Source organism: Mya arenaria, chromosome 10 (assembly GCF_026914265.1).
Source record: "Mya arenaria isolate MELC-2E11 chromosome 10, ASM2691426v1".
Classification (NCBI taxonomy): Eukaryota; Metazoa; Mollusca; class Bivalvia; order Myida; family Myidae; genus Mya; species Mya arenaria.
Genome location: NC_069131.1, coordinates 6,305,643 through 6,313,216, shown reverse-complemented (window position 1 = coordinate 6,313,216; position 7,574 = coordinate 6,305,643). Strand labels below are relative to the sequence as shown.

The 7,574-nt window shown below is 29.4% G+C and overlaps 1 long non-coding RNA gene across 1 annotated transcript; it reads right to left on the bottom strand.

Annotated features, from left to right (window-relative positions):
• Positions 1 to 3,233: 3,233 nt before the first annotated feature.
• LOC128205366 (uncharacterized) lies at positions 3,234 to 7,074 on the bottom strand. The gene is made up of 4 exons (XR_008256226.1): positions 6,939 to 7,074; positions 5,529 to 5,607; positions 5,147 to 5,187; positions 3,234 to 4,756 (listed from the first exon to the last, which is right to left on the bottom strand). It is a non-coding gene; the product is annotated as an uncharacterized LOC128205366 (long non-coding RNA).
• Between the last annotated feature and the right edge of the window lie 500 nt (positions 7,075 to 7,574).

Sequence of the window (7,574 nt, the reverse complement as noted above, 5' to 3'; positions counted from 1 at the left end):
ATTATAATCCATATATGTGTTATGTATCAAAATGCCAGCATGCAATGTTTCCTCGTGTAGATTTTGGAACCTTACCTTAAGGGAATAGTCTATTTCGTATGAATCTAAACTTTTGATACGTTAGATTATCGGGAGGCTTGCCGTTTTCTGATTTATCATAATTGAGTTACGTCGACCTAAATATGTTTGTAAAACTAAATCTAAATTTGACATAATGTTCTCATAGGAATTGCACTATAAGAACTTAGCGTGTGCGATTTCATAAGTGTGCGAAGGGATTAATTGAAGTGTATCGTCTTGGCTCTTACGTCATAGAAATACGTTTTTATGCGCAATTTAAACAACACAAAATTAAATTTAGTGTCTTATTAGTGATCTGTCATTTGCAGTTTGACAGACAAAAACCTCTCAGTCTGGTCTAGCCAATACACCAACAACAGACCACACACTCATCAAAATAAAACAAATCAAAATAGGTGTTGATGGGGGCTTTATTCATATTGTATGGTTATAAAATCTTACTTATTCCAACATACATTAAATTTGTCAACATTAAACAGTATGCGTCATCAGAGTCAACAAAGAGAGTAAATTATTAACTGATAAATTAATTTCAAATTTTAAAGAACATTTACAAACATCAAACGCAAACAGATGCGTCATACCGGAGTCATACTGCCTAATCCTTAAAGGAAGGATAACGTATTTCAAAGACAGCCAGTATAGCAAGGTTTAACCCTATGAATGCATACAGTGATATAGTGAAGGTGTCATTGTACAAACCAGGAGGAACACACACAATTAAGATACAGTGGCAATGTGGAACGAAAGTTAGTGGGCAGTAATTAGAATTTGCCTTTCACTATCATTTATTGAATTGTTTTGAGAAGAATTATAGGTAAACAATGTGTCTTTGAATTGATGAAGAAATGCTAAAACGGTTTAAATTATGAAAGAAAAACTGAAATTGTTCATTGCGTTCAGCTGTTTATCGAACAGCAAGTGAATACTGGGCAGTTGCCTAATCCCGGATCAGTTTTGAAGTTTTCTTAAAATACTGTCGGAATTACTGAACATAAGTGCATGAAATTTTGACAGAAAAATGTTGGGTCCTGAACTAACCGAAATGGAAAGAGAATCAAAGAAAAAAGATAGATATAATATAATAATCAGTACGAAATGAGGATATAAACGACATCCGAAATCAGTGCCTAAATATTCGGATTTATTTAAAGAACAAAGTAAACATCACCAAGTCAATATACACATATTTAAATGCTATTTAATTGAAAAAAACATGCATTCAATGTTTAACCTGTATATTGACATTTCAAAAAGCGACATTTAGGAGGTATTTATTTTGTGATTATACTCACATAGCTGCTATTTGGTGTTAATTGTGTTGCTATGGAGGTCAGTTGCATCGACTGTGATCATTTTATATTAATCACGGTCGTCGAAACGCTTTGTTAACGGTTAACGGTCGTACATTGCGATAATAAACACTTAAGAAGTATTAAATTATGATGTAACTGCCCAGTAATGAAATGTTTAACCTTACATGGCGAAAAAACAAAACATTTTGATGTACCTAAGATATCATACGGAAAAAATGTGAACAAGTTCAATGAAAATTTGATTAAAGAGTTCAATTGATGAGGGGTGTTCTTTTTCCTATATTTGACCCAGTGACCTAGTTTTGACCTCAGGTGACACGTATGTATAATTGTTCAAAACAATATTTAGACACATTCTTTGACCAATTTGAATACGAATTGAATACAAACTTTTAAATTTATGACGGAGAATTTTCTTTGTAATATTTGCCCTAAAGAACTTGATTTTACCTGAGGTTACCCAAATTTGCTTTTGTAAATATTGCCATAGAAATAAGGATGAGTAATACTATTAACAATCAGATATTTAAGACTGTAACTGATTTAGAGAGTATGTCATAATAAATTAAAATAAAAGACGCAGACGTTGTATGTGCGCTGAACACAAAATTTGATCCTGCGATTACAAATAACGTCTGTTTTGACAGTTGTGCTTTTATAATTTATCGTTCAATTTACATTTAAAATTATCCCTTTTTGAAATAGTTTTTCCGGCCAATATTTCTAATATGTTTCGCAAATTGCCTTGTGAGCCCGTTCATCGTTTTTGATTCTGTTGTGTATGCTTACCAGATATTTCCGCTGCGTGTGAAAGGTTTGTTCAATTTTGTATTCTTACTACCCCTGGATCAGCATATACATGTAGTCCTTTGTCACCTTCTGCAATTCCGTCTTAGGATGGCGGCAGAAGCTGGATCATTGCATATTCTTTGGTTACTGGTACAGGTTAGGCTGAAGGTTTATTCCTAGGCCTGATTCAAATTAATTTGAAAGTCACCTTTGTTTTGACCCATACATACACATTCTTCAATATAATTATGCATGAAATAAACTATTATTAAAAACTGCACTCACAAGCCAGTTTTCATACTATAGTGATGAACATCGTTTTCAAACATCCAACAACCAATCAATATATAAATGTTTTTTTTTTCAAAAAAAGGTAATATTATACACTGCTTATTTTGAAAGAGAATATTGAATGCGCGAAACGTCAATAACATAAATTGATTACAAATAATAATAATAATATGATATTTTTATCATTTCTTTCGAATTTACACAAAATGAATAATCGTTATTGAAAATTTTGCAAGAAGTAATACATGATAATAAGTTACAAAATTCAAATGCTCTTTGGGGAAAAGATGTCACACTTTAAGAGAAATCATGAATCTCAGGACAAGAAAAAACAATATCGTGAACAGCTTTAAGCTCAAGATTTTATACTGATATCTGTTTAGATATGATATTGTCAAGAAACCTTAGAATTGCTGTTATAAAATTACGTATATGTGCTCATAATCTAAGAGTTCAAACAGGTAGATATGAAGGTATACAGAGAAATTTACGTATTTGCCAGATGTGTAGTTTAGATGATTTAGAAGATGAGTTTCATTTTGTGTTTAAGTGTTCTAGATTTAGTCAATTAAGACAGACGTATATAAAAAGATACTATAGGTAGCAATAACAACGTAAAAAATTAATTTAATGCGGTATATTAAAGTGATATATCATTTTAAAGGTTACGTCATTACAAACTCAAATATGCACATTTTTTCAAAATCCATCAATATTTGACAGAATTATGGCCCTTTTAATTTTACATTTTTATCAATTTTTCTGCCAAAATAGGTCAAATTCAAAACTTCGGAATTTAAATGAAATGAATAATGTCAAACAACACATTTTGTTTATTTTCTATAAATTTAATACACATTCCTAAATATCAGAACCTAAACAAAGTTTTAAGCAAATTATTTTACTTTAAAAAATGATGAAAAAACGTCCATTTTTAAGAATTTTTAAAATTCCTTTATATTTTGAAGAATGAGCTTGAAAAAGGTAAAAGACAAAGAACATTTACATTCTTCCATTCACTGCTTGACTGTTGCATTTTTACAATTAATAGTATTATAAATAGGAAGATTAAAGGCAAACAAAAAATTAGTTGCCATGGTAACCATTCAATAAAAATACAAAAAATGCTTTAAACATCGCTTTTTGTTAAAAAGGAGAATTATGTACATCTTGCCATGATTTGCCTGACAGTTGTAATAAAGGTGAACATCAACCCATCTAGCAATTCTGAATATTTCAATATAAGTATTAGATTGTCAGCAATTTTCAAGGTTAAATTATAAATATAATTGTATACAAAGTATGACCAAATGTTTAACAAATAACAGAAATATTTCATTGTCTGAAGCGGACATGCTAAAAAGTATCACATTGAAAATACAAAGGTTTTTAGACAACAATTACAGTTTCTTAAGAAAACTAGACTCTATAGTTACCATGGCAACTGTTTAAATGCATACACATGTATAACACACATATACTTTGACTGTTAACCCTTTAACAACTTACTTAATAATGCATTTTTGGAAAATATTTAGTATTGATAAAAATATTGTAATCGTGTATTTAAGCTGAAAAAGCAAAGATATTAAATGATTGGTGAATGCATAAATATTTACTGTGATCTACTATGATCTCAAATGGTAGAAATACTGTCTTTTATGCACATTTCCTTCAAGTAGAAGTAGGCATCCTTCATTAGAACCATTGTTTTCAACATTTATTCATCCTTTTTGGAATAATAAAACAAAAGTATTAATTGTGGTAAATCTTATGTGGGAGTAAGAGTGCATCTTTAAAAGAACCGACTCTTTTTTAAATTGACATGGAAACTATAAACACGAATAATACCAGATAATGTTTAGAAACAAACATAAGGACAATATTTCTGTTTCAAACCAAATTTAAAATACTTTATTGGAATCAAAATGTGCATAGATTTGGAATCATAATGTCCATGCATGTATTTGTAACCATTCATGACAAGTTTTACACATAAAAAGAAAACATTTTATATGGAAACATTTTCACTCTATAATCACTCAAAAAATGAAGAAACTGTTCATGCTGTACAGGGGTATTTGGAAGTGCAGATACTTCTTATTGCAAGAAAATTAATCCTCTTTGCACTACACTGTAATCTTGGATATTGCAGGAATTGAGAGAGAATCTGTGAGACACTTCATGGTATGACTGTTGCATGATAGAACCACTGTCAAATACTGAAAAATACTGTCAAATTACACCAAGCTGTTTTTTTCTCAGAAACCATCATGAGCCTGAAAATATAACAAAGGAATGTGTTGATTTCAATTAATACACATGTTCACAAAAGAAACTACATGCATTCAGTTTATATGGCAACATACATATATACAGATGTATACATACAGTGTAAAAAGGTTTTATCACATTTAATTAAGAGAATACATTATATTACCAGATATTGTCTTAATATTGTCTTAATAAAGTTGACATACATACAGAGAGAAATAAGGATTTTCTAATTTAAAACTTCATACTGTTCAACATTTTTGTCCACTTTTTGTACATAACAAATTACCTTTTCTCTATAATAATTTATTTTTCCTTTCAAAATTATTCCTCAAAAAAGTCAACATTATATTTTTAATAGAGCAAATAAATACAATTTGACAAAAAGTACATACAATTAGGTTACTGAATCTGCATCAGTCAGGTGAGAGAGAAACTGAAAGTAAACAGAAACATAGATAATTATGTATTATTCAGAGAGGGACAACTATGTGTGTGTATATATATATATATATATATATATATATATATATATATATATATATATATATATATATATATATATATATGTAATGAGGTTTAAGAATCAATTCAACTTCACAGCTCAAAAAAATGTCAAAAGCGTTTATTTTACAAATAATAAAATATGTCATCATACAAAATGTCAAAGTTTATAAAGAGTTCTCAATAACTTCAGGTATGATTTCAAAGAAAATTAAGCAAATGGCATGTTTATGAGATATTCTCTGGTAAATATGCATCATAGTTCTAAGTTACCTCAGTTCTGCAATCCTTCCCATCATTCTGACTGGCTGAATTTGAGTGGTATGAATGTATTCTATGGCTTTATTTCTCACTGAAAGGAAGAAAAGATTAAATAAAAAAGGGAAAAAAGACTAATAAATGACAAAACTGACCACCCATGAATTGGCAGACATACTAATGTGTAAAAATACTCAAAATATTTAGTCAAAAAGGAAGAACAGCCATTTATGGAATGTGAAGTTTAAAATAATTTCAAATGAATAATCAAAACATTGAGTTGAAAATTAATGACAGCAATTGAAATCCTATCATAACAGGAATTCCAATAAATCTGAAGACAAATAATGTTTGAAAAGTTGAATAATTTTTACAGAGAGTGATTTTATAATCCAAGTAACTATACAGAACATAAAAATGTTTCCTGAAATTTACACATTAAAACATTGATATGTTGAAATTTGAAACTTTCCAATTATTATTTAAGTATTAGTTACTTGGTGATAATGTATGATCTATAAACAATTAAAATTGGTAGGCATCCAATTAACTGTTTAGAAGATTAAAAAAAAATGCTTACTTTCTTAGTTTCATTTGTGAAATGCCTATATAAGCCAGCCTGCATTTTTCTTATTAACCAATAAAACACTAAATGGAAACTTGGAGTTGTAATTTGATTAATTGGGTTTTGGTTGTCGAGCTCTTTTAAGTTATTTAATATGAATTTGTCGGTCAATGCCCGTTGTAGAAACATGCGCATAAACAATAACAAACTACAGCTTGACAGATTCTTAATTAATAATATAGAATGGCTTAATAAAAAATAACTGCCAATTCTCCAAAAGTTTATTTACATTTTTTAAAACCGAAAGTGACCAGATCCTTAAAGAACCCGGTCTGTTTATTTCATTAAAACCAATCACAATATTGCAAATGTCTTATTTATTCAAATTATAAAACATATGACCAATGTTCATGCAAAAGAATTGGCAACCCCTTATAAATAGCATTCTAAATTTAATAAAACAATGATATGCATAAACCTACCTCAATGTTTACTCAAAATAAATTACTATTTACAGAGGTTGGCATTTAAAAAGTAAACAAAAATCACTTCCTGGTTAATTCGGAAACTCTCGGCTTTTAAGGTTGCATGCCTTATGAGTCATCAAATTGTTCTTGTTTTTGGCCACTCTCAGAAACGATGTGTTTATAAATAGCCCTTGCGGAAAAATGCGACAGTTTACTGAATCAAATGGATAGTATTACTGTGTAGATAAATGAATGAATTTTCAGAAATTCGATGATGCATTGTTGTTCTCTTTCGATTTGGACCTATAATTCAGCATGTTTTATCCCCTGTTTCAGTTTTTGTCAAAATAAAAGCAGAAAATATACATAATAATTCATTAAAGTTATACTCACCGATGCAGGAGACGTCAATGTATCCTTGTAAAGTCATTGACAATCAAAACAATTCTTAAAATATCCGAAATCGAAAGTATAAAATGACAGTCAAAACGTCCCAAGACCGGCAGAAAAACGACATATTACAAAAAATGCTTGTGAAACTTTTTGCTCGTTTTATTTTGTTTCACAAAATTAGATAAAACCCGTACTACAGTTGATAGATAATTTATTCATGATTATTTTGGTACCATTTTCGGCAGTAAGTATAAATGTTTGCAGGAGTAATATCCATTGGAGTGAGGAGTGGTATTAGCATTGTGCAGAATAGGGAAGTGTAAAAAACGACGTTACGTTGTTATTGCTACTATAGGGTTAGACCTAGTATGTTTAAGTTTGTACAACTATTATGTACTCAAAATAAAAAAAGAGCTATCCATGTTAGCCAAATACGTGTACGAGGCTTTTAAAATAATATATGATATGTAGGTACATGTGTAGCTACATGTATTGTGATTATGTATGTAAACTTGTTGATATCATTATTATTTGTAAGATTCATATCGATGAATAATACAACATTTATATCGTTTGATATATGCAATTTTGAGTTGTTAATATGTCAAATATTCTGTAATAACAATCAGAACAAAA